The sequence below is a fragment of the Zalophus californianus genome, chromosome 3 (assembly GCF_009762305.2).
Source record: "Zalophus californianus isolate mZalCal1 chromosome 3, mZalCal1.pri.v2, whole genome shotgun sequence".
In the NCBI taxonomy this organism is placed as follows: Eukaryota; Metazoa; Chordata; class Mammalia; order Carnivora; family Otariidae; genus Zalophus; species Zalophus californianus.
In genome coordinates this window covers 145,381,486-145,395,486 of record NC_045597.1, presented here as the reverse complement: position 1 = coordinate 145,395,486, position 14,001 = coordinate 145,381,486, and the positions used below count along the sequence as shown (strand labels likewise).

The 14,001-nt window shown below is 36.4% G+C and overlaps 1 protein-coding gene across 7 annotated transcripts in view; it reads right to left on the bottom strand.

Annotated features, from left to right (window-relative positions):
* Positions 1-14,001, bottom strand: part of NUP35 (nucleoporin 35) — a 38,963-nt gene that overhangs the window by 11,571 nt on the left and 13,391 nt on the right. The gene's annotated exons all lie outside the window — the stretch shown is intronic.

The window sequence follows — 14,001 nt, the reverse complement described above, 5'->3', positions numbered from 1 at the left end:
TCCCTCTCATGCTCTCTCTCTACCATTCTCTCTCTCTCTCAATAAATAAAAATCTTTAAAAAAAAATAAAGCTATTCAAATCTAAAGCTGAGATGCAAAAGGGTAGCTGAGTTTTCCTATTCATTAATTTCCTATTTATGAATACAAAATGATTTTCTCAGAACCATACAGAAAAAGTTCTCTTACCAAACATATTCAATGACCAGTCAGAGTGACACGCTGTTAATCCACAACAAAGTAGTACTGGAGACTCAAGTTACTCTCCAGCTATAACACTCAAAAGGTCAAACTAAATTTTAAAAAGAATCCTAAACAGCCCTCCAAATTTTATTTTGGGATATTATTACTTTATTTTAAATCCTCATGTTCCAACTGCTAGTGAATTACAAAAAATAAATAAATAAATAAAAGTATCTTTAATGTATGGGGGGAAAAAAGAAGTACAATATCTTGCTTTTTTGGAAGGCAATATGTGATTGTGTTAGGAGCCCAGAACAGGATTGGATTGGATGGCAGAAGGCCAGTGTTGCTAGCTCTGGACTAATCATTAACCTTGGTAGACAGCATTATGGGAAAATGAGAGAGAAGACAGTAAATGGGTATGTAGTTAGTTCACATGGAGTTCTATTACTTATTGTCACAACTAGAACAAGTTATTAAACCTCACTTCCTAAATATTACAACAAAAATAAAAACAAAAACAATAACAATATTAATGATAATTGCTAGCAAGTACTGAGCACTTATATTACATTCAAGGTGCACTTACAGGTTCTTTGCATGTATTCATATTTAATACTAAAAGCAATTCTATGAGATAGAACCTATGTTCTGCATTCTATATGCGAGGAACACAAAACACAAACATATATAAAACACCTATCCAACATAATTAAAGATTAACTGAAAGAACATGTTTAAGAGGTTCAATAAATGTTGGTTTCCATTTTATGAGGCCAGCATTATTCTGACACAAAAGCCAGATTAAGATCAGATGATCATCAATAGATGCAGAAAAAGCTACTGACAAAAATACATCCTCTTATGATAAAAATGCTCAACACTTGGGTATAGGAGGATCCTACCTCAACATAAAGGCCATATATGTCAAGCCCACATTTGACATCATACTCAATGGTGAAAGGTGAAAAGTTTTTCCTCTAAAATCAAGAACAAGGGTGCCCACTTACCACTCCTTTTGACATATTAGTGGAAGTCCTGGCCAGAGCAACCAAGCAAGAAAAAAATAAAAAATAAAAAGCATCGAAATTGGAAAGAAAGCTACAAAACTGTTTTTGCACATAAAATGATTCTCATACATGGAAAATCTTAAAGACTCCATTAAAAAACTTTTAGAACTAATTAATGGAATCCGTAAAGTTGCAAGATACAAAATCACATAGAAATCAGTTGCATTTCTACACCCTAACAATAAAAAAGAAATAAACAAGACAATCCCCTTTAAAATACCATCAAGAACAATAAAATACATAGGAATAAAATCAACAAAAGAGATGAAGGATTTGTATCCTGAAAACCACAAGACTTTGATGAAAGAAACTGAAGACACAAACAAATGGAAAGATATCCCATGTTCATGGATAGGAAGCATTAATTAATACTGTTAAAGTCCATACTTTTCAAAGCCATCTACAAAATCATCAACAAGATGAAAAGGCAACATATGGAATGGAAGAAAATATTTGCAAACCATATATCTGATAGGGGTTACTCCAAAATATACATAAGGAACTCATACAACTCAACGGCAAAAAAACAAATAATTTGTTTAAAAAAAAAATCAGCAGAGGAACTGAATAACATTTTTCAAAGACACACATATAGCCAACAGGTACCAAAAATGGTTCTCGAAATCACTAATCATCAGGGAAATGCAAATCAAAACCACACTGAGGTTTCACCTCACACCTTTTAGAAAGGCTATCATCAGAAAGACAGACACCAAGTGTTGTCACGGATTTGAAGAAAAGGAAATCCTTGTACACTGCTGGTGGGAACATAAATTGGTACAGCCACTATGAAAAACTGTATGGAGGTTCCTCAAAAATTACAAATAGCACTACCGTATGATCCAGCAATCCCACTTATGGGTACATATCCAGAGAAAATGGAAACAGGATCTCAAAATGATATCTACATTCCCATGTTCCTTGAAGCATTACTCACAATAGCAAAGATACAGAAACAATCAAAGTGTCCCTCAGTGGATGAATGGATAAAGAAGGGGTGATACATATATGTCATGGCTGTTTTTCAGCCACAAGAAGGGGGAAATCCTGCCATTTGCAAAACAAGGATAGACCCTGAGGGCATGATGTGCATGCTGTTAAGTGAAAGAAGTCAGACAAAGAAAAGACAAATACTGTATGATCTCACTTTTATGTGGAATGTAAAAAGCCCAACTCAGAGTAAGAGAGTAGTGGTTACTATGGCACGGGGGCTGCAGAATATGGGGAGATGTTAGTCAAAGGGTACAAATTTATTCATAATATGAGTAAGTTCTTGGGAGGTAAAGAACACCATGGTGATTATTGTTAATAATATTGTATTATATAATTGAAAGCTTACACCACAGTCATTCTGTAATATATGTATGTCAAATGAACACACCGTATTCCTTAAACTTAAACAATGTTTTATGTCAACCGTATCTGGAACTTGTAATAAATGTTCCCCTAAGTTATTATATCCCTAAGAATTAACCGTTAGTCCAATAATCAAATGGAACAGTGGTAGATAAGAACTCACAAAAGTTAACTGTTTTAACAATACAGAACTTCAATATAAATGATGTACTTGGTACAATTATTCTTTTATACTGAAGGCACAAATATATTGAGTCAAGTCTAAAAGACTTCCACAAATGATGTCCAACTCTTGCCTCCAGATGGTACCAAAACAAAACTATACCCTCAACAGGATCAAAAGTTAAAGGTACCAATTAAGTAAAAACTATTAATGCAACCATGTGATTCTAACTAAAAAGAAAAAAAATGTGGTCACCTAAAGATATGAAAATTCTTAACTCTTTGTATGCTATACAACTTGAATCCATATACTTCATTTGGACTCAAATTTAGAAACCCACAATTAATCTAATTTAACCTAGTAACACAGGCTTTCTTTCAGAAAAAAAATATGTTTCAGATCACCTCAGATCTATAGGCATTATTAAAACATCTATTTAATTCAGAACACTATCTTAGACACTACTAGAAAACAAGGAAAGATGCTCAAGACTGACTGCTTATGTTCAGTCATCAAGTAACCAGGTTAACAAAAAACAGCTCAGCAGCCAGAAAGCTTGAAAAATGAATATTCAAATATTTTTTTATAAAAGCAATCAAACAAGTGAAAATATGCAATCATTATTAACTCTAAAGAAAATGAAAAGGTATACAAGAAGGAAATGGAATCTCAGTATATTACATGGATCAGTCTTACAGATTTATCTTCTAAAACCAAATTCATGAAGAGACAATACAATTTGTTGGAAAAAAAAGTCAAACCGCATACATGATTTAATACATTTAACAATTATTATTTTTCCTCATTATCACAGATGCATTTAATAAGTACAACACATTTTTGAAATGAAGACGATTTAAAATGGAACACGCTACCTGACAATTGTCTGCTTATCAACTAACTTATCAACTATCCCTTTAGGAAATAAGCAAAAGCACACAAAAGATACTCTTAAATAAATTTAGTTCTTACTACAAAGACATGCTTTTAACATACAAAAGACAGTAAAAGGCATTTTAGTATAAAATCTGAAGCCAATTCCAATTTTTTATGTTGTGTATTACCATTAAAAAGGTTCAATTTAGTAATGCTACATCATGTAATAACCCTCAAGCAAGAAATTAAATGAAGGCTCAAAATGAGACAACCATTATGACCTTTAAAAATAAAACAAATCAAAATTAAGTCTCAAACAAATAAGCAATCTAATTTTTGCCCTGTCAACTGCTCTGAAAAACGTAATTACTTATACGTAATCTAAAACTATTTACATAAGTTTAGCATAATTGCCCCCCATCTTGTTAATGTTTAATTGCTCCACTGATTTTACTTCCTTTCAATCAGACTTCTGGTACACACACATGCTAAGCTTTCTAAGATGAAAATAAAGTATACCTATCAAACCACATCAAATTGGACTGTAATGTGTCTCCCTTGGTAAATCACTATTCAAACACTCTTCATAAGATCAAATTAGAGGGCAAAAGACCTTATTACCCTTTATGAAATGTCTTCCATTAAGGAACAGATTCAATTATTTCAAAATAGGCCACTAACATCAATGAAAACAAGAGATAAAAAGAGTGGTAAATTTTAAACAGATACATGGCATACGAAACTTGGGAAAAAGAGATTTCTGGCAGTGTTGTTGCCTTTTTACCATGAAACAAAGTAGCACAATGTGTACTAAAGAATTTGGCCTCAGACCAAAGAGAGGTCTGGCCTTTGTTGAGGTTTCTGGAGGTAACCTCTAAATCCTAGTTATTTTCCCAGAGACAGGAGTGTTTTTGTTATTCACACACATGCCTCAAGGGCACTTGATAGTTTATGCTCAGGCTGGGAGCAGATCACACCATAAAGACCAACCATGTGATTCTGGTGGGGGTTTGAGCCATATGCCATCATCCCACCTGTAGGCAGAGGAGGGAACTGGAGACTGATCTTAGCCATTTGATCAATGACTCAATCAATCACGTTTCTGTAATGAAACTCCAATAAAAACTCTGGACATGAAGGCTTCAGTAATCTTGCCTAGCTGGCAATATTGCATGTATAAGCACCACACTAACAATGCTGGGAGAGTAACACGTCATGGAAGCTTCATGTTTGGAACTCGCCTAAATTTCGCCCTATGCGTTTCTTTGGCTCTAATTTATACTGTTTTGCCATAATAAAACTGTAACGTTAAACACAGCACTTTCAGTGGGTTCTGAGTCTTTCTGATGAATTATCAAACCTTAAGAGTAGGTTTGAGAAATCCCTGCATTTTTAGCCAATTGGTCTGAATGGAGAGCAGCCTTGGGGACCTCCAAATTTGCAAGTGGCATCTGAAGTAAGGGCAATCTTGGGGGGGGAATGTTTCCTCAGATTTTTCAGATAACAAACTCATTGTACCCAAGAGTATATTGAACAATGGATAGAACAATGCCCAATCAAAAACATGGCAAACTGAACACTTGTATTCCTCTCTAAGCCCGGTCAGACACCCAATGACAGTGTTCTAGAAAGTCTCAGGTTTTGAGAACACAGGAACTGTGGAAGGTGTGAAAGAGGATGCTGGCTGAAATCAAGGAAAACTTGTTTAAAGTGTATATAAAAAGGAATGATATGGCAGGGCCTTCCTTATCTTAGGCAGCCAGAGGACTATCCTTCAGCCACTCCACCTCAAGAGACCAAGAATTCAGTATCTGAGGAAGAACCTTACTGACTCAGGACCCAGTGAGTCCAATCACAGTAGAGAACTATATGGAAACTGACTAAGTGAAAGTCTGCATATTGAAAAGGAGACTTCTCCCTTTTCTATATTCAGAATACCCGCTTAGACTAAAGATTGAATGTAAAGAACTCTTCTTTGGGAAATTAAATTCAAAGGAAAAAAAGACCTACATATGCTGAAATCAGAGATTTTCCCAACAAAAATCTAGCTGGACTGTTCATTCCTCTTACAGTAAAGCCCACTAAGAGACAAAACAGCCACCAATTTCCACTCTCCAGCCAATGTTGATCCACATACATGCACAGTTTCCAAGTACCTTTTTAGTGTCTCATTCAATTAAATACACCCCCACCAAGAAAGAATGAATACTGGAAAAAAAAGAGAGAGAGAGAGAGAGAGAGAAATAAGAACTAGAAGGAAAAAGGTAATATGAGCAGGAATAAAATAAAAACCAACATTAATCTCACTGGTAAGATATTTTACCCATAAAACAAGAAAAGGATACTATATTTTTAAGTACATTTAGAGAACTACAACAAAAATGTTCTTGGAAATTTAAAACGGCAAAATAAAAAATTAATACAAGAGTTGGAAACTGAGGTTAAAGACATGTCCTAGAAAGTAGAATACATATATAAAACACAATGTAAGGGAGAAAAAGTAGAAAATTAGAAATCTCTGCAGAGCTCACAAACAAAAGGAATTCCAGAAAAAGGAAACAAAAAACATAAGAGCAATTACCAAACAAATTCAGGGAAATTTCCCAGAACTGTAGGTAAGTGTCTTGATTTAAAGGATCTATCCATAAATTCCCCAGGAAAACAAATGAAAAAGTCCCACACCAAGGCACAGCTGTGAAATTGAGAACACAAACCATAGAGAGATCTTAAATTTTTGGAAATCAGGCCACATACAAAGCCTAAGAAATCATCACCACACATGACTTCCACAAAACACTAAAAGCTTGAAGACAATGGAATGATGCCTCCAAAATTCTGAACTAAAATACTATACAAACTAGCAATCCAGTGTGAGGACAGAAAAAAAGCATTTCAGATATGAGGTCTTAAATTTCATTTCTCTCACAAGCTTTCTTAGAAAGCTACTCAAATATGTTCCTCACCAAAATGAGGAAATAAACTAAAAAAGAAGCATATCATCTAGGGAAAATAGTGCAACTCTAGAAATTTGCTAAGGCAAGTCCTAAGATGATAGCTGTATACCATGCTGAAACAGGAAACAGCCAAAAGAGAGGTTGAGAGAGAAGTTCTCGGTTTAAAGCAAAACAAAAAAGTATTTGAAACTATCTTTGAGCATTTTTAAAAAGACAGATATGTATCTTAGCAACATTTGCTTAAAATAAAGGGAGCAGATGGTACAGAGAAAAGCAAACAGGAAAAAAACAATTATTAACTTAAAGAGACATAAAAATTTTAGAGAAAGGCTAAATTATACTATTTGGTTCAGCATAAAAAAGTGTTTATATAGTTGTAAACACTGACAAATGAATAAAGTCTGATGTAATTATATTCAGTAATGGAGGGGAGAGAAGATAGATTATCTCCAATTACCTTAAGATAAATATACCAATATTGAAAACTGAAAATCATTTAGCAACATAATCATATATGGTTGACTGAGTAATGGACCTCCAACATGACTAAATCCTAATACCTGGAACCTGTGAATATTTACCTTATATGACAAAAGGGACTCTGCAGATATAATTAACTATCTTGAAATGGGAAGATTATCCACGATTATTCAGGTGAGCCCCCAATATATTCGCTAGTGCCCTTACAAAAGGGAAAGGAAGGGAGATTTTAACTATAGAGAGGTGATGTGATGATGGAAACAGACTGGAGATACACTTGAAAATAAAAGGCACCACAAACCGTAGAATACAGGTAACTGCTAGAAGCTGGGAGGAAGGAAAAAAGAAAAAAAGAAAATGGATTCTCCCCAGAACCTCCAGAAGAAACTGGTCCTATCAACACTTTGATGTTAGCCCAGTGATTCTGGACTTCTGACTTCTAGAACTGAAAGAGAATAAATCAAGTTATTTTAAGCCATTAAATTTGTGGTAATTTGTTACAGCAGCAATAGGAAACTAATACAGCATCTCATTTAGATAAATGGAGGTAAATTCCAAAAGGAATAGCTCTAAGATCTGGACTGGTTAGTTCTGGAGGAATAAAGCTAAAGAATGCTGCACTTCATTATAAGTATTTAAGTGCTGTTTGATTTTTAAAAACTATCTGCTTTTATTATTTTGACTAAAATATAAAATATTATCTGTACCACAATTAGATGCCACCGAATGGTACTATGGTTAGTCTGGCATGAGATTAAATAAATTTTGAGGACTAATTTTTAAAAAGTCAATATGGTCGGCAGAAAATGGTTTCCCAAATATGCCCACATCCTAATATCCAGAAACCATGAGTACATTACATGGTAAAAAGAAACAGGGATGTAGATGGAATTAAGACTGCTAATCAGCTGATCTTAAATGAGAAGATTATCCTGGATTAACCTAGTAGGTCCACATAATCACAAGGTTCCTTAAATGGGGAAGGAAAGGAGTGATATAAAAAAGGTCCAACTGGCTAGTACAGGCTTCAAAGATGGTAGGAAACCACAACCCAAGTAATATGGACAACTCCAGAAGCTGGAAAAGAGAGAGAGAGAGAGAGAAAATTCACCTTTAGAACCTCCAGAAAATAATATAGAGAAGAAAAAGAACCTACCAATGCCTTGATTTTAGCACACTGAGACACATTTTAGACTTCTGACCTCCAGAATTTTTATATAATAAATCTGAGTTGTTTTAAGCCATAAATCTGTGGTAATTTGTTTCAGTAGTATCCAAAACTAATGCAATCTAGAATAAGATTACAGTTTATTCTAATTATATATATGTGTGTGTATATATATGTTTTTTAAGATTTTTATTTTATTTTATTTATTTATTCGACAGACAGAGAGAGATAACAGCAGGGAGAGCAGCAGAGGGAGAAGCAGGCTCCCCACTGAGCAGGGAGCCCTACTTGGGGCTCCATCCCAGGACCCTGGGATCATGACCTGAGCCAAAGGTAGACGCTTAACCGACTGAGCCACCCAGGCGCCCCTAATTATATTTTTTAAACACTATGCCATGCCAAGTTGCACACAAATACTCCAATACTCTTTTTGGTATTGGGATGTCACTGCCTCAAAACATTATATACACATATATTGGTTTCCTGTGTCTCCTATAACAAATTACCACACACTGGGTGGCTAAAACAAAAGAAATTTATTCTCTCACAGTTCTGGAGGCCAAAAGTCCAAGATAGATCAAATTTTCAGCAGTGTCAAATGTATGCCAAAGGCACGAAGAGAAAACCCATTGCTTCCTCTCTTAGCTTCTGGTTACTACTGCTGGCATGTTTTGTTGTTCAATGGCTTGTAGTGACAACACTCTAAACTTTGCCTCAGTCTTCACATCACTTTATCCTCTGTATGTCTCTCAGGTCTGTGTCAAATCTCTCTCCTGTTCAGGACACTAGTAATTGGATTTAGGGACTACCTAGGTAATTACCAGGATTACCTTCTCCCCACTCTTCTCTCTCCGTAACTCCCTAGCTTTCCTTGGGAGCTCCTTCTCTCAAGATCTTAAACCATTTGTTTTAACCACAGAGGTTCTAGGGATCAGGACATGGACATATCATTTCACAGCCACCATTTAACTCACTACAATTTACATCCACCAATCCATTCAGTCAACAAATATTTACTGAGGTCCCTTTATAACCAGCTCTGTGATGGGTAAATAATGAAAAAATAGAAGGAATCTCTGTCCTGAAGGAGTTCATAATCCAGTAATGGCGAAAGATAGGAGCTGAGCAGAAAGAGCTGTACAGGAGCTGTACAGCTGCACATACAAGGAACCACTAACCCAGATCAGAAAAAGAAGTGTCAGGAAAAGGTCCCTCACAGATAAATTAGTCCTTTTCCTTCCCTTCTGAGAACATTATCAGAACTCTGAGCCCCTAGCATCAACAAAAGCAGTCAGAAGGTGCTATAGTCTGAATATCGCACTTTAATCTATTAACAATATGCTAAAATAATGACTCTAATTCAGTAGATAAAATTGGTATACCATCTGAGAAGACAACTGATAGATACAGGAAAGAGCTTCTCAAAAAAAATTTTTTTTAAGGAAAATTTAAAAGAGTATAAAAAGCAGAGGAATATTTAAATAGTAGCAGAAGAAAACTGAGGGGTATGGAAGGGGAAACAGGGCAAACATATTCAGGGCAATAATAGGTCATGGTTGAAAAAAGTTTCTGAAAGTCTCTAATCTAGAGTTCCCACTTTGTAATATGACCAAGGTTTCCCTGCACCAGAAATAAGATTTTTAAAAAGATTTTAACATCAGGGCGCCTGGGTGGCTCAGTCGTTAAGCGTCTGCCTTCGGCTCAGGTCATGATCCCAGGGTCCTGGGATCAAGTCCCGCATCAGGCTCCCTGCTCAGTGGGGAGCCTGCTTCTCCCTCTCCCACTCCCCCTGCTTGTGTTCCTGCTCTCACTCTCTCTCTCTCTCTGTCAAATAAATAAATAAAATCTTAAAAAAAAAAAAAGATTTTAACATCAGCTACAAAATTAAAACAAATAAACTCCTTACTGGACAAAGACCTAAGCATAAAATAAGTCATATCATTAAATCCCATGACATCCCTTTATAAAAGCTGCCCATCGTAGAAAGTTAAAATTGACAAATTATACAAGAAATCTTCATTTAGTTATAGGAGCTTAAAAAAAAAAAGCTCTAAAAAGTCTGTTTTCCCTTCAATTTTCTCAACTCCTTTTCCCAATTCTTGCTTATTACTGACCATGTATGATAGATCCTCACGCCTATCATCTTTTCAAAAATATTCTTTTTCACTTATGCCCCATTAAGACTTCCAGTGGTCAATTTATGATACATTTATTTTCCTACCACGGTTCTTGTATTTTCACATATAATTTCTAAAAATACAAGAACCTCATAGAAGTTACACTATTAGAAAAAATAAGATAACAAAAGGAATTAACTTTAATCATGTGCTCTTCCACTTGACAACAATAAGAATATTATAATGCATGCTCTTCAAACAACTAAGAGATCCTTTAGAGCATAAAATACATTACTTAACATTACGTGTTTTTGCATTTTCAATGTCCCTGGGATCATTTATTGACTCAATTAAATAACTGAATAGTCACTACTGTAGCAACTAGTCAAGTAACAGCACTGTCATCCACCTATTTGTATGATCAGATTAAGACTATTAAAACCTGGACTAATTCCCCCAGAACATTCCACCTCACGTATGTAACTGAAACTGAAGTAACAAACCTAGATTTTCACTATAATATAGGTGGCAGACAGAAATCTAAAGATATCCCCTCAAAGTTTCTGTCCCCTGGTTTGACTGGTAATTCAAACACTAATCTAGGTACTACTAAGAAGGGACTTCGCAGATAGAATGAAGGTTATTAAATAGATCTCAAAATAAGGAATTACCCTGGATTATTCCAGTGGGCCCAGTGTAATCAAATGAGCCCTTAATAGCAGCAGATGACAGAAAAGTTAGAGAAACAACAGAAGAGGGAGGTCAGAGAGACTGAAAGTATAAAAAAGATCTTGATCTGCCACAGCTGTCTTTGAAGATGGAAAGGGAGCCACAGGCCGAAGATTAAGGGCAGCCTCTAGAAGCTGAGAAACACCTCCAGGCAACAGCAAGCAAAAAAAAACAGAGACCTCAGTCATACTTTCAAAGTTTTTTTTTTTTTTTTTTTTTTTTTTTTAAGATTTTATTTATTCATTCATGAGAGAGATAGAGGGGGGGAGAGAGAGAGAGAGAGAGAAGCAGAGGGAGAAGCAGGCTCCCACGGAGCAGGGAGCCCGATGCGGGACTCGATCCCAGGACCCCGGGATCATGACCTGAGCCGAAGGCAGACGCTTAACCATCTGAGCCACCCAGGCGCCCTCAGTCATACTTTCACATGGAAGTAAATTCAGCCAACAACCTGAATGAGCTTGGAAGTGGATTCATCCCCAGAACCTCGAGAACACAGCCCTCCAAACACCTAAACTCTAAAGCAAAGAAACAATCTCTGCCCAGACAGCTTATCTATAGGAACTGTAAGATAATAAATTTGTATTGTTTTAAAATCTTAAGGGCGCCTGGGTGGCTCAGTTGGTTAAGCGACTGCCTTCGACTCAGGTCATGATCCTGGAGTCCCGGGATCGAGTCCCGCATCGGGCTCCCTGCTCAACAGGGAGTCTGCTTCTCCCTCTGACCCTCCCCCCTCTCACGTTCTCTCTCTCTCTCATTCTCTCTCTCAAATAAATAAATAAAATCTTTAAAAAAAATAAAATAAAATAAATCTTAAAAAGAGGGGGGAGGGGAGCGCCTGGCTGACTCAATTGGTAGAGCATGAGACTCTTGATGTCACAGTTTTAAGTCTGAACCCCACGTTGAGTGTAGAGATCACTTAAAAATAAAATCTTAAAAAAATGTAAGTTTGTATTGTTTTAAGCTACTAAATTTGTGATAATTTGTTAAAGCAGCAAATTAAAACTAACACAGATTCTGATACAAGGGGGTGCTGCTACAACAAATGCCTAAAAACATGGAAGTGGCTTTGGAACCAGGCGGTGGGTGGATCCTGGAAGAAATCTGAGGTACGTAACAGAAAAAGGCTAAATTGCTTTGATCAAACTGGTAGTAGAAATCTACCTACAAGTGACTCTAAGGACACTGCCACCAATGAAGATTTGGACTGCTACAAAAAACCTGGACCTAGAAGATAAAAAGATCTAACCTGTCATTGGATATTGCTTTTGTTATCCATTCTGATGATCTCTGCCTTTTGCTGGAGTGTTCAGTACATTTGGCTTTATAACAATTGTAGATTTGGTTCATTTTAAATCTACTGTCTTGCTATTGTTTCTTCTGTTCCATCTTTGTTGTTCCTTTTTTCTCTTTTCCCACCTTGCTTTGTCCCTCATTTGGATTAATGCAGTAGCAGCCTCTTACCTGGTCTCCTCGCTTCTACCCTCCCCTCACCCCAAAGTCTATAATCACCACAGCAGCAGTCTCATCCTATTTGTTTTCCACCTTCTCTGGGTAAAGATCAGTTGATACCATGACATACAAGGCCCTGTACTATGGGTCCCCGCCCATTATATTTCTGACCTCATTTCCTACTATTCTACCCCTCACTCGCTCCATTTCACACTAGTCTCCTTAACACCCTAGACACACTCCCACCTCAGTGCCTCTGTACTTGCTATTTCCTCTTTCTAGATCACTGTCCCTACTTCCCGTCCTTAGTTCAGGTTTCTGAGCAAATATTACTTCTCCTCTACCTTTCTGTAGGAAGCAGAGTAATGGCCCCCAGAGAGGCCCATGTTCTTATCTCTGGAACCTGGGAATAAGCCATGTTACATGGCAAAGAAGAATTAAGGTTGCAGATGGAATTAAGGCTGCTAATCAGCTGACCTTAAAATTAGATTATCCTGGATTATCCAGAAGGGTCCAATGTACTCACAAAGGTATTTAAAAGAAGGGGAGAGGGGAGGAGCGGAGATGTGATTACAGAAGAACGACTAGAAAAATGCAAAGTTTTGCTTTGAAGAAGAGGAAGGGGATCACAAGCAAAGAAATATGGGTAGCCTCTAGAAGATGGAAAAGGCAAAAAAAGAGATTGTCCCCCAGAGCCTCTATAAACTAAACACAGCCTTACCTATGCCTTGATTTCAGCCCATTGAGACCCATTTCAGATTTCTCACCTCTAGAACTGTTGTTTAAGCCACCTTTAAGTTTGTAGCAATTTGTTATGGCAGCAACAGAGAATTAATATACTACCTTTTTTAAATCTATAAGCCCTGACATCCCCTACTTTCCCCCTTTGCTGCTTAATTTTTCTCCATAAAATGCATTACCTTCTAACAAACTTTACAGTTTAATTATTTTATCTATAAATGTAAATTCTGTAAATAAATGCAAGCTCCACAGAGGCAAGGTTTATATATTTTGTTCAGTTTCCCAGGTCCCACGAATATATGTATTCATATATTTGCTGAGTGAACATTTGACAGATTATATGAATATGTAAGAAGATTATGCTAATGATGATGCTGATGGTGATAAAAATACCACTAATCTTCAAGAAAAATTGCATATAATCAGTGGTTGTTTGCAGTTAATGACATTTAGATTTATAGGTATGCATTTCAAAACACCTTTATTTCAGTCTCTGTATTCCTTTTCTTCCCAATTGCAACACCTTTTTTTTAAATTACAGTTTTTAGTAATTCAGAAGACATTATTATGTATTTTTGGGGGGCACCTGGGTGGCCGACTCTTGATTTCGGCTCACGTCATGATCTCAGGGTCATGGGATTGAGCTCCACAACAGGCTCCATGCATGGAGTCTGCTTGAGATTCTCTCTCCCCCCTCCCTCTGTCCCTCCCCCCACAC